At 37.0% G+C, this 16,784-nt stretch overlaps 1 protein-coding gene across 3 annotated transcripts in view; it reads right to left on the bottom strand.

The window, feature by feature from the left end:
- Positions 1–16,784, bottom strand: part of SCAF11 (SR-related CTD associated factor 11) — an 87,891-nt gene that overhangs the window by 14,748 nt on the left and 56,359 nt on the right. The window contains exon 1 of one of the 3 annotated variants that reach the window (XM_020873107.2): positions 588–3,286. The exons of the other annotated variants lie outside the window; for them this stretch is intronic. The gene's annotated coding sequence lies outside the window, so the exon portion shown is untranslated. Of the gene's footprint in view, positions 1–587; positions 3,287–16,784 lie in introns of those variants that run through there. 3 annotated transcript variants of the gene reach the window in all.

Here is a 16,784-nt window from a genome sequence, read left to right as displayed (position 1 = left end):
ACATTGTAGGTACACTGTAGTTTTTAAGCCCTAAGGGTGCTGAGTTGTTCTCAATCAGGTTTTTTCACTCAATACTGAAGGAGTACATACAGTTTACACAGCATTCCTTCTTCACTTGGAAGTCTCTGTCGGGAAGCCACCACTAGATGAAATGCTCTCTATGGGAAGAACTGTTAGTTTTCTGGCCAATGCTAAGTATGAAAATCTAGTCCCAAAGCTATTTCACATATTTCTGGGTAATTCTCAGGTAATTATCAAGCAATTCCAATTGTGGATTTGTCTAAATTGTGGTTTCCTAGAGGTCATTTCACACATTCACTTACTAATCTATCCTTTGGACAACAGTGATACATTGTTTCTTTTTTATCAAAGTTAATGCATATTCATACTTTAAGAAGTCCAACAGCACTTCTGGACTTATTTTTAAAAAATTACAGCAATTCTCACTCTTAATTCAGCTCCATCAAAGAACTCATCACATGTTCATACTACTCTGGGCTTCCCTGGTGGCTCAGAGAGTAAACAGGGAGACCAGGGTTCAATCCCTGGGTCGAGAAGATCCCCGGGAAAAGGGAATGGCTACTCACTCCAGTATTCCTGCCAGGTGAGCTCCAGGACAGAAGAGCTGAAGTCCACAGGGCCACAAGAGCTGGATACAACTGAGCAAGATATATACTGCTCTACCGTGTTATTTTTGGTTATTTTTAAATTTTTTTTCCTCCAGAAGATAGACTTCTCCTCCACAAATGTTTTTAAGCTGTACTGTGCAACTTGAGGAAATGACCCCACCAGGGGAAGCACAGAATCTTAACCACTGGATCACCATGGAAGGCTCCAAATGTTCTTTTTGATGTATCAACACGATGTAAACAATGCTGCATTATCATAACTATATAAACATTCTCAGCTAGGCCATATACTGAATTACAATTACTTTTTTGTACAACTTCTTCCTTTTCCTATGGTTGATGATAGCTTTTTCTTGTTTTTATGTTGTATTATCTGTCATTAATTGAACTAACTGCAACAAATGTAAAGATCTCTTAATACATTCAAATACATCAATTCATCCATCAGGTTTGCTCCTCACTCTCTTGGAAACACCCTTCCTCTGCCCTGCTCCAATTTGAACTGGTAACTCTCTAAAAGCTGCGGCTCAACTGTCATTCTGTGACTGTCCTCTATTATCTTCACAATACCCCCTTTCCCTGGGTCAGAACTAATTTGCTTATTGTTTTTTTTCTCCTTTTCTGTTTCTTTTAGGAACTCATTTTTCTGAATCTCACATTGTCTCTTTGTTTACTTTCTCATTAAGTGACACAGACATATCTTCCAGTGTAATTATGAGAAAGGATGTTTGAGAATGAATTTTTAAGCTCTTAATGTCTTTAAAAACGTCTTTATTTTGCCCTAACACTAGACTGACAGTTTGGTTGCATCTCAGATTTCTAGGTTAATAATTATTTTCCCCAGAATTTTCAAGGTAGTGCTCCACTGTTTCATCTGTTATTGGCAACATTCTTTTACACATGGTCTATTTTCTCTCTCTAGAAGCTCTTCAAATATATGCAGAGTCTAGGATTCTATCAGTGTAGCTCATTCCTTGTTTACAACTCATTTTCCAATTACATTCAACTTTTTTAAACTTCAGCTATAATATTCTTAATTTCCAAAATTTTTCTTTTTTTAGTCTTTTCTTACCTCATTAATGAAATATTCCTTCTCTTACCTCTGAGGATATTAGTTTTCAAGTAACTCCCTGTTTCAGCACTCGGTTTGTTCTGTCAGGTTCCTTTTCTTTGCCTATGTATTTATCTCTATTACCTGGAGGCTCCCTCACTCTCTGGTGGTCCTTGACTGTTTGTGGAGCACTAAGATACTGACTGAGAACAATGTGGATGCGTGGTCAGTGCCTTTCAATGGGTTTCACTGTAGGGTGATAAAGCAGAGAGACCTGGCTATTTCATTCAAAAATTTCCAAATGGCAGTATCTCCAAGTCTTCTAAACCAGTGACAGTATTCTGGAAGATACCAATACCTTCTATCTTCCATTTTGGGAACAAGCAAGACTGCAAGAGCTTTGCGAAATGATCATGGGCAGGAAGGTAGAGACCTCAACATTTGCTTTAATTTCCTTCTTTTTACTGTTGTTTCCTCTACCCTCATTCGCACTAGAGTTTAAGTTGATTTAATCACTCGTTTAGAAAGTAAGCCTCCTGTTTGCCTGAGTAGACTCCCCTTACCCTAATTCAGCCAAAATTCTGCAGGATAAACTGCTCCTTTAAAAATTTTAACCAATTCTGTTTTCAGCACCACCCCATACACCTGCTTTCAGATATAACGTAGGTCCCAGACCAAAGACTAAGGTTCTACGGTGTGTGAACTGGTCTGATTCTCAATGTCACTCTCCATGAGAGGTTTGGGTTTCAGCTTTCTACTAAGACAGTTTACTATTAATATGCACCTCAAACAACCATTTTCAAGCTTCTATTTTATGGACATCCTTCATCAGCTGTACTTCTCTCCAGTTCTGTTTTCTGGCTTAAATTTTTATTTTGATTTCTTTATGGTCTTTTCTGTAGGGTTCTGAGAGGGATCAGAGAATCAAAGAAGTGCTCAATCTGTTATGCTTACCTGGAAACTTTTTTTTTTTTTAATTTAGTATATCTGAAAAGATGTTTCAATGACAACATCTTTTCCTGCAAAACAAACCAGTATAATAAAGGCTCTGATCTTAAGAGCACAGTAGTACTTGGCAGGTACCCAATTAAAATTTGATTAATTGATTCCAAATTAACAGAGCCATAATTACATGGATTTAGTATGTACCTAGGGAAATAGTCCATTAAGAAATGTCCTAAAAGGGGTACTTTTTATAAACTATATCAGTTATAAACTATTAGCCCAAACCAAAGACTATTATGTTCATTCCAAGAACAAAGTATATAAAGGAGGTTAAAATAAAAAAGAAGTATGGAAACTCAGTTATCTATTATCTAGTATGACTAAAGAATGAGAGTGATATGTTCTTATCAGATTTGTCAAAAGGTATGCTGTCTAGTGGTTTACAATACTTACAGTGAGACAACACCATGTTCACTAAATGAAGAAAGTAAAGTTTATACAATTTTATCAGAGTCACAGATGATTTAATAGAAAAACTAATACAAAACCCAAATGGCTCAACTTCCAATAAAATTATCTATCAGGTCTGCTGGAGTTTTAACTAATGTTATACTAATAATTTCTAATCCAAATAAAAGAACTTCACAATTTCATATACTCTATTCATTAGTTTTAGTATGTATAATATAAAGATAATAACCTAAAGGAGAAAGTCACACATGAATGTTCAAAGCACAGCCCCTGCTCACTTTTAAAAACTTGAAAAAATTAAGACACTAAACCTCACTGCTTCTGAAATCTACCATAAAAAGATAATATTTCCTCAAGAAGTTCTTTCATAAAAATAAATTTAAATTATCCTTTGGGCAACCATGGTTCCTGCTCAGTCTACCTGAATAAATACATTAAAATGTACTTAATTTGCACAACTTTCCACTAACTCTACCTTCACCATACCTTTCATCTTAGTTCTTTTCTCAGTTCAAATGCCTACATTTAAGAGTCCAAGGTTGACATAATAAAAGCTATATATGATAAACCCACAGTAAACATTATCCTCAATGGTGAAAAAGTGAAAGCATTTCCCTTAAAGTCAGGAACAAGACAAGGATGTCCATTCTCACCACTACTATTCAACATAGTTTTGGCAGTGTTGGCCACAGCAATCAGAGCAGAAGAAATAAAAGGAATCCAGATAGGAAAAGAAGAAGTAAAACTCTCACTGTTTGCAGACGACATGATCCTCTACATAGAAAACCCTAAAGACTCTACCAGAAAATTACTACAGCTAATCAATGAATACAGTAATGTTGCAGGATATAAAATTAACACACAGCAATCCACTGCATTCCTATATACTAACAATGAGAAAACAGAAAGAGAAATTAAGGAAACAATACCATTCACCACTGCAACAAAAAATATAAAATACTTAGGAGTATATCTACCTAAAGAAATGAAAAGACCTATATATATATATAAAACTATAAAACACTGATGAAAGAAATCAAAGAGGACACAAATAGATGGAGAAATATACCGTGTTCATGGACTGGAAGAATCAATATTGTCAAAATGGCTATACTGCCCAAAGCAATCTATAGATTCAATGCGATCCCCCTATCAAGCTACCAATGGTATTTTTCAGAGAACTAGAACAATTTGTATGGAAATACAAAAAACCTCGAATTGCCAAAGCAATGTTGAGAAAGAAGAATGGAACTGGAGGAATCAACCTGCCTGACTTCAGGCTCTACTACAAAGCCACAGTCATCAAGACAGTATGGTATTGGCACAAAGACAGAAATATAGATCAAAGGAACAGAATAGAAAGCCCAGAGATAAATCCACGAACCTATGGACACCTTATCTTCGACAAAGGAGGCAAGGATATACAATGGAAAAAAGATAACCTCTTTAACAAGTGATGCTGGGAAAACTGGTCAACCACTTGTAAAAGAATGAAACCAGAACTCCTTCTAACACCATACACAAAAATAAACTCAAAATGGATTGAAGATCTAAATGTAAGACCAGAAACTATAAAACTCCCAGAGGAGAACATAGGCAAAACACTGTCCAACATAAATCACAGCGGGATCCTCTATGACCCACCTCCCAGAATATTGGAAATAAAAGCAAAAATAAACAAATGGGACCTAATTAAACTTAAAGTCTTTTGCACAACAAAGGAAACTATAAGCAAGGTGAAAAGACAGCCCTTAGAATGGGAGAAAATAATAGCAAATGAAGCAACAAAGGATTAATCTCAAAAATATACAAGCAACTCCTGCAGCTCAATTCCAGAAAAATAAATGACCCAATCAAAAAATGGGCCAAAGAATAAACAGACATTTCTCCAAAGACGACATACAGATGGCTAACAAACACATGAAAAGATGCTCAACATCACTCATTATCAGAGAAATGCAAATCAAAACCACAACGAGGTACCATTACACACCAGTCAGGATGCTGCTATCCAAAAGTCTATAAGCAATAAATGCCGGAGAGGGTGTGGAGAAAAGGGAACCCTCTTACACTGTTGGTGGGAATGTAAACTAGCACAGCCACTATGGAGAACAGTGTGGAGATTCCTTAAAAAACTGGAAACAGAACTGCCATATGACCCAGTAATCCCACTCCTGGGCATACACACCGAGGAAACTAGATCTGAAAGAGACACGTGCACCCCGATGTTCATCACAGCACTGTTTACAATAGCCAGGACATGGAAGCAACCTAGATGCCCATCAGCAGACGAATGGATAAGGAAGCTGTGGTACATATACACAATGGAATATTACTCAGCCATTAAAAAGAATTCATTTGAATCAGTTCTAATAAGATGGATGAAACTGGAGCCCATTATACAGAGTGAAGTAAGCCAGAAAGATAAACACCAATAAAGTATACTAAGGCATATATATGGAATTTAAAAAGATGGTAACGATAACCCTATATGCAAAACAGAAAAAGAGACACAGATGTACAGAACAGACTTTGGGACTCTGTGGGAGAAGGCGAGGGTGGGATGTTCTGAGAGAACAGCACTGAAACAAGTATACTATCAAGGGTGAAACAGATCACCAGGAGAGGTTGGATGCATGAGACAAGTGCTCAGGGCTGGTGCACTGGGAAGACCCAGAGGGATCGGATGGGGAGGGAGGCAGGAGAGGGGACCGGGATGGGGAACACATGTAAATCCATGGCTGATTCATGCCAATGTATGGCAAAAACCACTACAATATGTAAAGTAATTAGCCTCCAACTAATAAAAATAAATGAAAAACATATATATATAAAATAAATAAATTTAAAAAATAAAAGTATGCTGTGCATTCCTAGAGAAAAGAAAAAAAAAAAAAGAGTCTAAGATTGCTTCCTTCTAGCATGACAGGTTCATTAGTGCCCCTAAACTTTGAGACAATTACTAGTAACATTTACAGATTCTCTTAGTTTTCTAATGAGGCACTTTGTTAATAAAATAGTATCTAAGAAATCTCATAATTAATGCAAAAATTCAAGGTTAAAACTGAAGCTCTACAGCTATTTCTGAAGCCATGATTTAGAAACTTTAGTCTAAGAAATAAAAAACTATTATCTATTACATTTCTGAAAGGATACACAAAATAATCAAAGTCAATTGGTCTGCTAAGTAGAGAACAGACATTCAGCTCTTTATATAGAGCCACTAGAAAAAAGCAATAATTTGAGTTATAAAGATTGTAGACAACCACCAAGTGAGAGGCTTAAGGTGAGTAACAAAATCATGCTTTAGCAATATTCTGTAATGGGAAGAGGCATTAGATATGGAGTAGAAGACTGGATCAAATTCTGTCTGCTCCAACTCTGTGTTCTGGCCAAGATATTTAGCCTTTTAAAATTGTTTTAAAGTTTATAATTATGAATGATTTTGAACATTCCATAAAGTATTAAAAATGACACCTACAGAACAGATTTAACTATTAACTTATAGTTATTTTACTTTTATATTCATCTCTTTGTTTCTGCTGTTTGTTATAGGCATAGATCAGTTACCTTTTTATTATAGGGTAGTTATAGCCAAACATAGTCAAATACTAAGTACTTAACTACCATTACTACTTTGATACTCTGGAAAATGCCACACAGAAAACAGAATCACTATTCACAATTCAGAAACTTGCTACAAAAAAAAAGCCCCACAAAAACAAGCTAATATACTATATTTCATTGAAGTTTATTTTAAGAACTTGAGTTATTTATGTACCACTATGAGAGGATAATGGCCAATTAAACTCTCAGAGCACATTTTTTTTTAATTACAGAAAATTTCAAACACAAAACAGAAGTATAATGAAATCCGATTATACCCATATCCCAGTTTCCACAATTATTAATTCACATCCAGTTAATTTTATTACTACTATCTTAAGTAATTTTGAAGCAAACTATAAACATCCTATCATATTCATGTGTAACTATTTTAGTAGATAACTAACTTAAAAAGATGTGTTCTGTGGGGGAAGATATCAATAAACAAAATACATCCAATAATTCCTTATTACCAAATACCTAATGTTCAATTTTCTCCAGCTGTTCTTAAAGTTATCTTTTACTTTCCTTTTACAACATAATAGAATAAGGATCCAAATAATCCAGTTGTGACTGGTTGAATGTCTCCTTCATCTCTTTTAATCTACAGGTTCCCACTCCCACTTCTAAACTCCCTTCAATTTTCTGACAGAAGAAGGCAGATTATTTGTCTGTGGTCTCTACGTTTTGCTGACTGTATCTCCTTGTTGTTACTTAACATGAATCTCAGTCTCTGTATGTCTTATAAATTAGTAGTTAGATTTCTTAACTGGATGCAGTTTTGTTTTTTGGGTTTCTTTCTTTTTCCCTTTCGTCACACTATTGCATACTTGTACTTACTTCCATAAGGAAATGTTTAATAACAGCTTCCCTGATAGCTCAGTTGGTAAAGAATCAGCCTGTAATGCAAGAGACCCCAGTTTGATTCCTGGGTCAGGAAGATCTACTGGAGAAGGGATAGGCTACCCACTCCAGTGTTCTTGGGCTTCTCTTGTGGTTCAGCTGGTAAAGAACCCTTCTGCAATGCAGGAGGGAGACCTGGGTTTGATTCCTGGGTTGGAAAGACCCCCTGGAGAAGGGAAAGGTTACCCACTCCAGTCTTTTGGCCTAGAGAATTCCATGGACTGTATAGTCCATGGGGTTGCAGAGTTGGACACAACAGTATGACTTTCACTTTCACTTACTGATCACTGCCTAAATGCTGTGATGTTCATTTACAAAATTGGTGATGTTCAAATTCCACAATTTTCAATTATTTGCTGAAATATTTTTATAAGAAACAAACTTTCCTTACCTTGATGTACATTTTCAATTACCTTGATGTATAGCTTATATAAAAAAGGCAAGGTAGATGTTTGTATCTTTCCTTTCATATACTGGCTTTAAAAATGAGTCTAAACCAACACAATGTTATAAAGCAATAATCCTCCAATTAAAAAATAAATTTTAAAAGTGAGTTAACTTCCTAGCATCCTCTAAAATAGACAAATTAGTCTGCTTATTTATTTACTGATAAGGTAGCATGATGAACTCATGAACTTTGACAAATCTGGCAAGTTTCAATGACTGTCCCTCTTCACAGTTACTGAATATTATTCCCCTTTTTGATGCTTAAATTGTTCCATTTTTGGCTACAGGGAACCCAATCTATTGTTGATTCTTGTTGAATCTATAGCTGATTCTTGTTCAATGTATAGTTGATGCTTGAGACTTTTTGTTATAATCCTAGCACTTCTTTGAAAGTTTACTTGTGCTCTATTAAAAAAAAATGTTCTAGGCATATCTTATTTATTTACTACCTCAAACCTGGAAACATTTATTTATTTCAAGGAGCCCTGGTTCTTTTATTTGGAAAACACAAACTGGGCATCAGAACTGAGTCACGGTGTTTTCTTACCACTTAGAATTTTTCTGAATTACCGAAAAAGCCCTTTTGGACTTTGTAGTGGGTTGAAAGTGTCACCCCCCCCAAAAAAATACTCATATCAACCTGGAGCCTCAGAATATGACATTGAGAAATACAGACATGGCATAAACAATTAAAGAAAGATTGACATGAGATCATACTGGATTAGAGTGGTCACTAAAACCAATGAGTATGTCCTTATCAGAGACAAACAATGATACAGAGACACACAGAGCAGAAGACCGTAAGAAGACAGAAGCGGAGATTCCAGAGATGCAACTACAAGTCAAAGGATGTGAAGGACCGCCAGGAGCCACCAGAAATTACAGCAAGAGGCAAGGAAAGAATCTTCCCTAGACCCCACAGAGGGAGCAAGGATCTGCCAACACCATAACTTCAGACTTCTAACCTCCAGAACAGGGAAGAAGTAAGTTTCTGCGGCCTTAAGTCACCAAGTTTGTAATGAATTCCAATAGCAGCCAGAGCAAACTAATATAGACATAGCTTCTATTTAACTGATAAAAATGAATATATGTGTATATAATAAATTGGTTAAGGCGTCGTAAACCTTCATTAATGCAGAATCCAATTTTTTCTAATTTTCATCCCAAGTTTGTTGATAACCATTTTTCACACAGTATCATCCTCTATGCTATCCAGAAGAGTGGTGATTTGCAGGAAATATAGTCAGTAAATATGTAACATGTTGGTATAGCGACAGTTGCTAAATGGACTTATCATGGTGATCATTTTAAAACATATAGATTTATCAAATCATTATGTGTGTACTAGGAACTAACATAGTGTTGCAGGTCAATTGTATTTCAAAAAGAAACAAACTCCAAGAGATGGCGGTGACAGGAGGAGGAACTGATGAAGGCAGTCAAAAGGTACAAACTTCGAGTTATGTTAAGTACTAGGGATGTAATGTACAAGCATGATAAATGTAATTAACACTCCTGTATGTTATACCTGAAAGGTGCTAAGAGAGTAAATCCCAAGACTTCTCATCACAAGGAAAAAAATTTTATTTCTTTAATGTCGTAACTATATGAGATGAGATGATGGATGCTTACTAAACTTTCTGTGATAATCATTTCATATTTTTCAGTTCAGTTCAGTCGCTCAGTCGTGTCTGACTCTTTGCAACCCCATGGACTGCAGTACTCCAGGCTTCCCCATCTATCACCAACTCCTGGAGTGTACTCAAACTCATATCCATTGAGTTGGTGATGCCATCCAACCATCTCATCCTTTGTTGTCCCCTTCTCCTCCTGCCTTCAATCACTGCCAGCATCAGGGTCTTTTCCAATAAGTCAGTTCTTCACATCAAGTGGCCAAAGTATTGGAGCTTCAGCATCAGACCTTCCAATGAATAGTCAGGACTGATTTCCTTTAGGATGGACTGGTTGGATCTCCTTGCTGTACAAGGGATTCTCAAGTCTTCTCCAACGCCACAATTCAAAAGCATCGATTCTTCAGCACTTAGCTTTCTTTATAGTCCAATTCTCACATCCATACATGACTACTGGAGAAACAACAGCTTTGACTAGATGGACCTTTGTTGGCAAAGTAATGTCTCTGCTTTTTAATAAGCTGTCTAGGTTGGTCATAACTTTTCTTCCAAGGAGCAAATGTCTTTTTATTTCATGGCTGCAGTCACCATCCTCAGTGATTGTGGAGTCCCAAAAAATAAAGTCTGTCAATTTTCCCATTGTTTCCCCATCTATTTGCCATGAACTGTTGGGACTGAATGCCATGATCTTAGTTTTCTGAATGTTGAGTTTTAAGCCAATTTTTTCACTCTCCTCTTTCACTTTAATCAAGAGGTTCTTTAGTTTTTCTTTGCTTTCTGCCATAAGGGTGGTGTCATCTGCATATATGAGGTTATTGATATTTCTCCTGGCAATCTTGATTCCAGCTGTGTTTCATCCAGCCCAGCATTTCACATTATGTACTCTGCACATAAGTTAAATAAGCAGGGTGACAAATATACAGCCTTGACATATTCCTTTCCCTATTTGGAACCACCCTTGTTCCATGTCCAGTTCTAACTGTTGCTTCTTGACCTGCATACAGATGTCTCAGGAGGCAGACAAGGTGCCTGGTGGTCTGGTATTCCCATCTCTTGAGGAATTTTCCAGTTTGTTGTGATCCACACAGTCAAAGGCTTTAGCATAGTCAATAAAGTAGATGTTTTTCTGGAACTCTCTTGCTTTTTCGACGATCCAATGGATGTTGGCAATTTGATCTCTGGTTTCTCTGCCTTTTCTAAATCCAGCTTGAACATCTGGAAGTTCACGGTTCACTTACTGTTGAAGCCTGCCTTGGAGAATTTTGAACATTACTTTGATAGCATGTGAGATGAGTGCAATTGTGCAATAGTTTGAGCATTCTTTGGCATTGCCTTTCTTTGGGATTGGAATGAAAACAGACCTTTTCCAGTCCTGTGGCTTCTGCCGAGTCTTCCAAATTTGTTGGGATATGTAGTGCAGCACTTTTACAGCATCATCTTTTAGAATTTGAAATAGCTCAACTGGAATTCCATTACCTCCACTAGCTTTCTTTATAGTGATGCTTCCTAAGGCCCACTTGACTTCGCATTCTAGGATGTCTGGCTCTAGGTGAGTGATCACACCATCGTGATTATCTGGGTCATAACAGTTCTTCTGTGTATTCTTGCCACCTCTTCTTAATATCTTCTGCTTCTGTTAGGTCCATACCATTTGACTTTCATAATGTCATTATATGGTATACCTTAAAGTTATACAGTGTTGTATATGGCAATTATATCTCAATAAAATTGGAAGAAAAAAAGTGGTGATTCTTCAGGAAATCCATTAAGAACTAAATTATTGGTACTGGCCTTTTATACTGGTTTTGTGATTAAATTTGTGGGTTGCAAAGGGTCAGACACAACTGAGTGACTTTCACTATGTAGAATTACCCAACTTATGACTTTCTTGGGATTGTTGGCACATGTGTCTGATGAATTTCCCCCAGTTCCCTCAGTTTCAATTAGGGCTTCCTAGGGGTTAAGAATATTCCAGAATTATCTATGAATCCTTCTCCCAAGTTTTTGCCATCTATTCTCCAGATTTAGGGATAGAACTTTTATATTCATACAGTCACAAGCAGTGGCAACTACCCGGATATGCAGTCAATAGTGATCATACATGAAAAACAATTAGAATCTCATTTCAGAGATGTCAGGATGTGAAATTAAAAAAAAAACAAAAAAAAACTGGGTTCTCAGTATTGATCAAATTTGCCAAATGAGTCAGAAGACAAAAAGAAATACAACCTAAGATAGACAGCTCTAGAATTTTTCTAATAGGTTCTTGCCTTCGTATCATTTTAGAGTAACTTTTACCAAGCTATCTTCCTAAAACGGTTTCACCACATTGTAATTCAGTGAAAAAGAAACCTTTTTAATGGTATCTTTTAATGGTATCTCCTTCACAGCATTACTCCTTATAGGGCTTTCCTGGAGGCTCAGTAGTAAAGAACCAGCCTATCAGTGCAGGAGACAGGAGCTCCATCCCTGATCCAGGAGGACTCCACGTGTCACGGAGCAACTAAGCCCGTGCACCACAACTACTGAGGCACACGGGCTAGTTGTGCTCTATAGCCCGGAAGCCGCAACTACTGAGCCCACGCGCTGCAACTACTGCCCTAGAGTTGTAGTTGTACTTGTACTGCCCTACAAGCCCTAAAGCCCATGTTCTGCAATAAGAGAAGCCATTGCAATGAGAAGCCTATGAACAGCAACTGGAGTGTAGTCCCCACTTGCTGCAACTACAGAAAAGCCTGCACGGCAACGAAAACCCAGGATAGTCAAAAATAAATTTAAAAAAATTTTTAATTAATCTGTATAAGATAATATGCAGAAATTTTAGCTTTATTGCTCAACTCCCTATGACATCTTCAACCTTCCTTTCCAGTCTTATTTCTGATCACAGTCTTTAACATTTTTGCCTCAATTCAAGAGTGGGAAAAGAAATGATAGGGAAGAAACCATTAATTAGACTTAGTAGCCAAGAACAAATTCACAAACGAACATGAACCAATTACACTAAAACAATCTAAAGATGAAAAAATCTTGTTTGCACATGGCATGCAAACATCCATATTCTTTCAGAGTATCTCTACTTGTCCAAAAGACAATTCTTTATTATATCATCCCAAACACTATATCAGCCTTCCCCAACTCAGTAACTGGCAATGTGATTTTAATAGCTGCTCAGGCCAGAACTTTAGTGTCACCCTTGACTTACTCCTTTCTCTACCTCACATCCAATTCACTAACAAAATCCTTTTAAGGAGCTTCCCTGGTGGCTCAGATGGTAAAGAATCTGTCTGCAATGCAGGAGGATCCAGATTCGATCCCTGAAGAAAGGAATGGCAACCCATTCCAGTCAGTACTCTTGCCTGGAGAAGTCTATGGACAGAGGAGCCTGGTGGGCTACAATCCATGGGGTAGCACTAAACTAGTCTCTCAGTCCTCCAATGAGGATCTTTCCTGCCAATGAATTATCCTCCCCTTAACAACCAGTGATCCTTTAATAATGTTAGTCCATACTATTCCTGAAAATGTTTGCCATCTTACATAAGCCCTAAATGAACACCAGAACAATGGCATACTCCTCCTCCTCTGTCTACCTAACTCAATTGCTCTGGTTATACTGACCTCCATGCTATTTTCTGAATATACCTTGACTGTTCCTATCTCAGGGCTTTTGTACTCACTGTTATCTCTCCCGGAATACTCTCCCTTAAGATCTGTTTATGGCTTGACTCTTTCTTCCAGATTGCTGTTCAAATACAATCTAATTCAAGAGGCTTTTTCCAGTGCCTTACATAATCATCTCCAGAAGCCATCACCCTTTGTCTCTCTACCCTAACTTTACTCTTCTTTAAAGCACATACAATACCTGTCATAATACATATTTATCTCTTTATTGTCCACAAAAGGTACTCTGTTACTTTGTCTCTTTTGTGTAGTACTACATTCCTAAGAGTCTAGGGTTGCTTCAGACAGTTTGCTGAATGAATGAGTTCATCTCAGCTCCCCTTTGCTACCCTAGTATGTATATATTATACTGAGTATGTGCTGAGCATGCGTGCATTTAGAATTTATACCTGAAAAATTTTCATCAAACATAATCACTAAATCTAAGCTTTTTCATCAGGTGCATAATCTATCTCAAAGCAGGAAGAAAAACTAGCTAAATAAGAATTACTAAACTCCACAAGTAAAAAAGCAACATCATAGGAAAAAAAAATCTAAATGGGTAATCGATGAGTACCCAACATCCTTCAACTCAATCCAGAGTTGTTAAGACATTTACTCATAATTACTTAAGTATTAGTACTCTTATTCTACCCACTCATAAAGTATTAAGCAATATTCTGCCTTTTAGATTCAGATTTAGTGAAAGTCGCTCAGTTGTGTCCAACTCTTTGTGATCCCATGGACTATATCGTCCATGGTGTTCTCCAAGCCAGAATACTGGAGTGGGTTAACCTTTCCCTTCTCCAGGGGATCTTCCCAACCCAGGGATTGAACCCAGGTCTCCTGCATTGCAGGTGAATTCTTTACCAGCTGAGCCACAAGGGAAGCCCTAGGATATTTAGGATATTCTGCCTATACTAAACCAAATAAATTACTTCAGGCATCCTAACATAACGAGACATGGCATTAAGTTACAGGCCTTGGAAAATGCTAATCTTTTGGCAAGAAATATACTTTTATCAGCTATTCAATATTTGGACTTCCCAGGCGGTGCCAGTCATAAAGAACCTGCCTTTAAGGGAGTGGGTTTGAACCCTGGGTCAGGAAGATCCCCTGGAGAAGGGCATGGCAACCCACTCCACTATTCTTGCCTGGAGAATCTCATGGACAGAGAAGCCTGGTGGGATACAGTTCACAGAGTCGCAAAGAGTGAGAGACAACTGAAGCAACTTAGCACACATGTATTCAAAATTTTAAAACTCCCAACAAACAAAAGTCTAGGACAAAGAGCCATCTCTGATGACTATCAAGCACAAAGAGTTAACATTTATCCTTCTCAAACTATTCTGAAAAACCACAGAGGAAGTAACACTTTCAAACCAGTACTACACAGCCAGCAACCTTCATACCAAAACACACAAGTGAAAGTCACTCGGTCACGTCCAACTCTTTATGATCCCATGGACTATACAGTCCATGGAATTCTCCAGGCCAGAATACTAGAGTGGGTAGCCTTTCCCTTCTCCAGGGGATCATCCCAACCCAGGGATTGAACCCAGGTCTCCTGCATTGCAGGTCGATTCTTTACCAGCTGAGCCACAAGGGAAGCCCAAGAATACTGGGGTGTGTAGCCTATCCCTTCTCCAGATCTTCCTGACCCAGGAATCAAACTGGGGTCTCCTGCATTGTAGGTGGATTCTTTGCCAACTGAGCTATCAACAAAGACAGCACAAAAAAAATTACTCCCAATATCACTGAACATGCACCCAAAAAATACTCAACAAAAAGTGACAAACCAAACTCAACAGTACTTTAAAAAGATCATATGCCACAATCAAGTGGGGTTTTTCTCAGGGATAAAAGAATGGTTCAATATCCACGAATTAATCAATGTGATATTCATTAACAAACTAAAGAATAAAAACCATATAATAATCTCAATAAATACAGAAAAGCTTTTAACAAAATCAACATTCCTTTATGATAAAATCTCAACAAAATGGGAATAGAGAGAAGATATCTCAACATAATAAAAGCCATATATGACAAGCCCACAGCTAACATCACACTCAATGGTGAAAAGCTGAAAGCATTTCCTCTAAGATTAGGAAGAAGACAAAGATGCCCACTCTTGCCACTGTCATTCAACACAGTATAGGAAGTTCTAGTCACGGCAACCAGAGAATAAAAAGAAATAACAGGCATCCCTTTTGGACAGAAGTAAAACTGTCACTGTTTGCAGATGACATATACTATACAAAGAAATTCCTAAAGAAGCCACTACAAAGTACCAAAACTCATCAATGAAAATGTTAAAGTTACAGGATAAAAATTTAATATGTAGAGCTCTGTTGCACTTCTCCACCCTAACAACAAACTATCACAAAGAGAAATTAAGAAAACAATCCCATTCAAAATCACATCAAAAAGAATAAATACCTAGGAATAAATCTAACTAAGGAGGTAAAAGATCTCTATTTGGAAAAACTCTAAGACACTCGTGAAAGAAACTGAAGACAATGCAAACAGATGTAAAGATATATCATGATCACGGATTGGAAGAACTAATAAAAATGACCATACTACCCAAGGCAATCTACAGATTCAATGCAATCTCAAACAAAACACCAACGGCATTTTTCACAGAACCAAAACAAACAACTCCAAAATTTGTATGGCAACACGAAAGACCCTGAACAGCCAAAATAATCTTCAGAAAGAAGAACAAAGCCAGAGGCATCACACTCCCTAATTTTAAACTTAATATATACAAAGCTAGTCATCAGAACAGTATGGTATTGACATAAAACAGACACACAGACCAATGGAACAGAATAGAGAACCCAGAAATGAATACACACTTATGGGCAATTAATTAATTTATAACAAAGAAGGGAGCAATATACAATGGGGAAAAGACAGTCTTCATTAAAGGATGATGGGGAAATTAAACTATAGGCAAAAGAACCAAACTCAACAACTTTCTCACACCATGAACAAAAATAAAATCAAAATAGATTAAAGACTTAAATGTAAGACCTGAAAATAAATTCTTAGAAGAAAAAAGCTCTTTGACATGAGTTTTTTTTATTTTCTTGGATTTGTTGCCTCAGACATGGGAAACAGAACCAACTAAATGGGACTATATCAAACGAAAGAGCTTTTGCACAATGAAGGAAACTATCAATAAAATGAACAGGCCACTGACTGAATGGGAGAAGATGAAAACAACATATCAAATGAGGAATTAAAAACTTAAAAGAACTCAACATCAGAAACACAAAGAACCTGATTTAAAAATAAGCAGAGAATCTTAACAAACATTTTTCTAAAATCACACAAATGGCCAACAGGCACATGAAAAGATGCTCAACATCACTAAGTATCAGAATCCAAGTCAAAACAATTAGATATCACCTCAGACCTGTAAGAATGGCTATT

Source organism: Odocoileus virginianus, chromosome 24, assembly GCF_023699985.2.
Source record: "Odocoileus virginianus isolate 20LAN1187 ecotype Illinois chromosome 24, Ovbor_1.2, whole genome shotgun sequence".
Lineage (NCBI taxonomy): Eukaryota > Metazoa > Chordata > Mammalia > Artiodactyla > Cervidae > Odocoileus > Odocoileus virginianus.
This window is presented reverse-complemented; position numbering and strand designations above follow the sequence as displayed.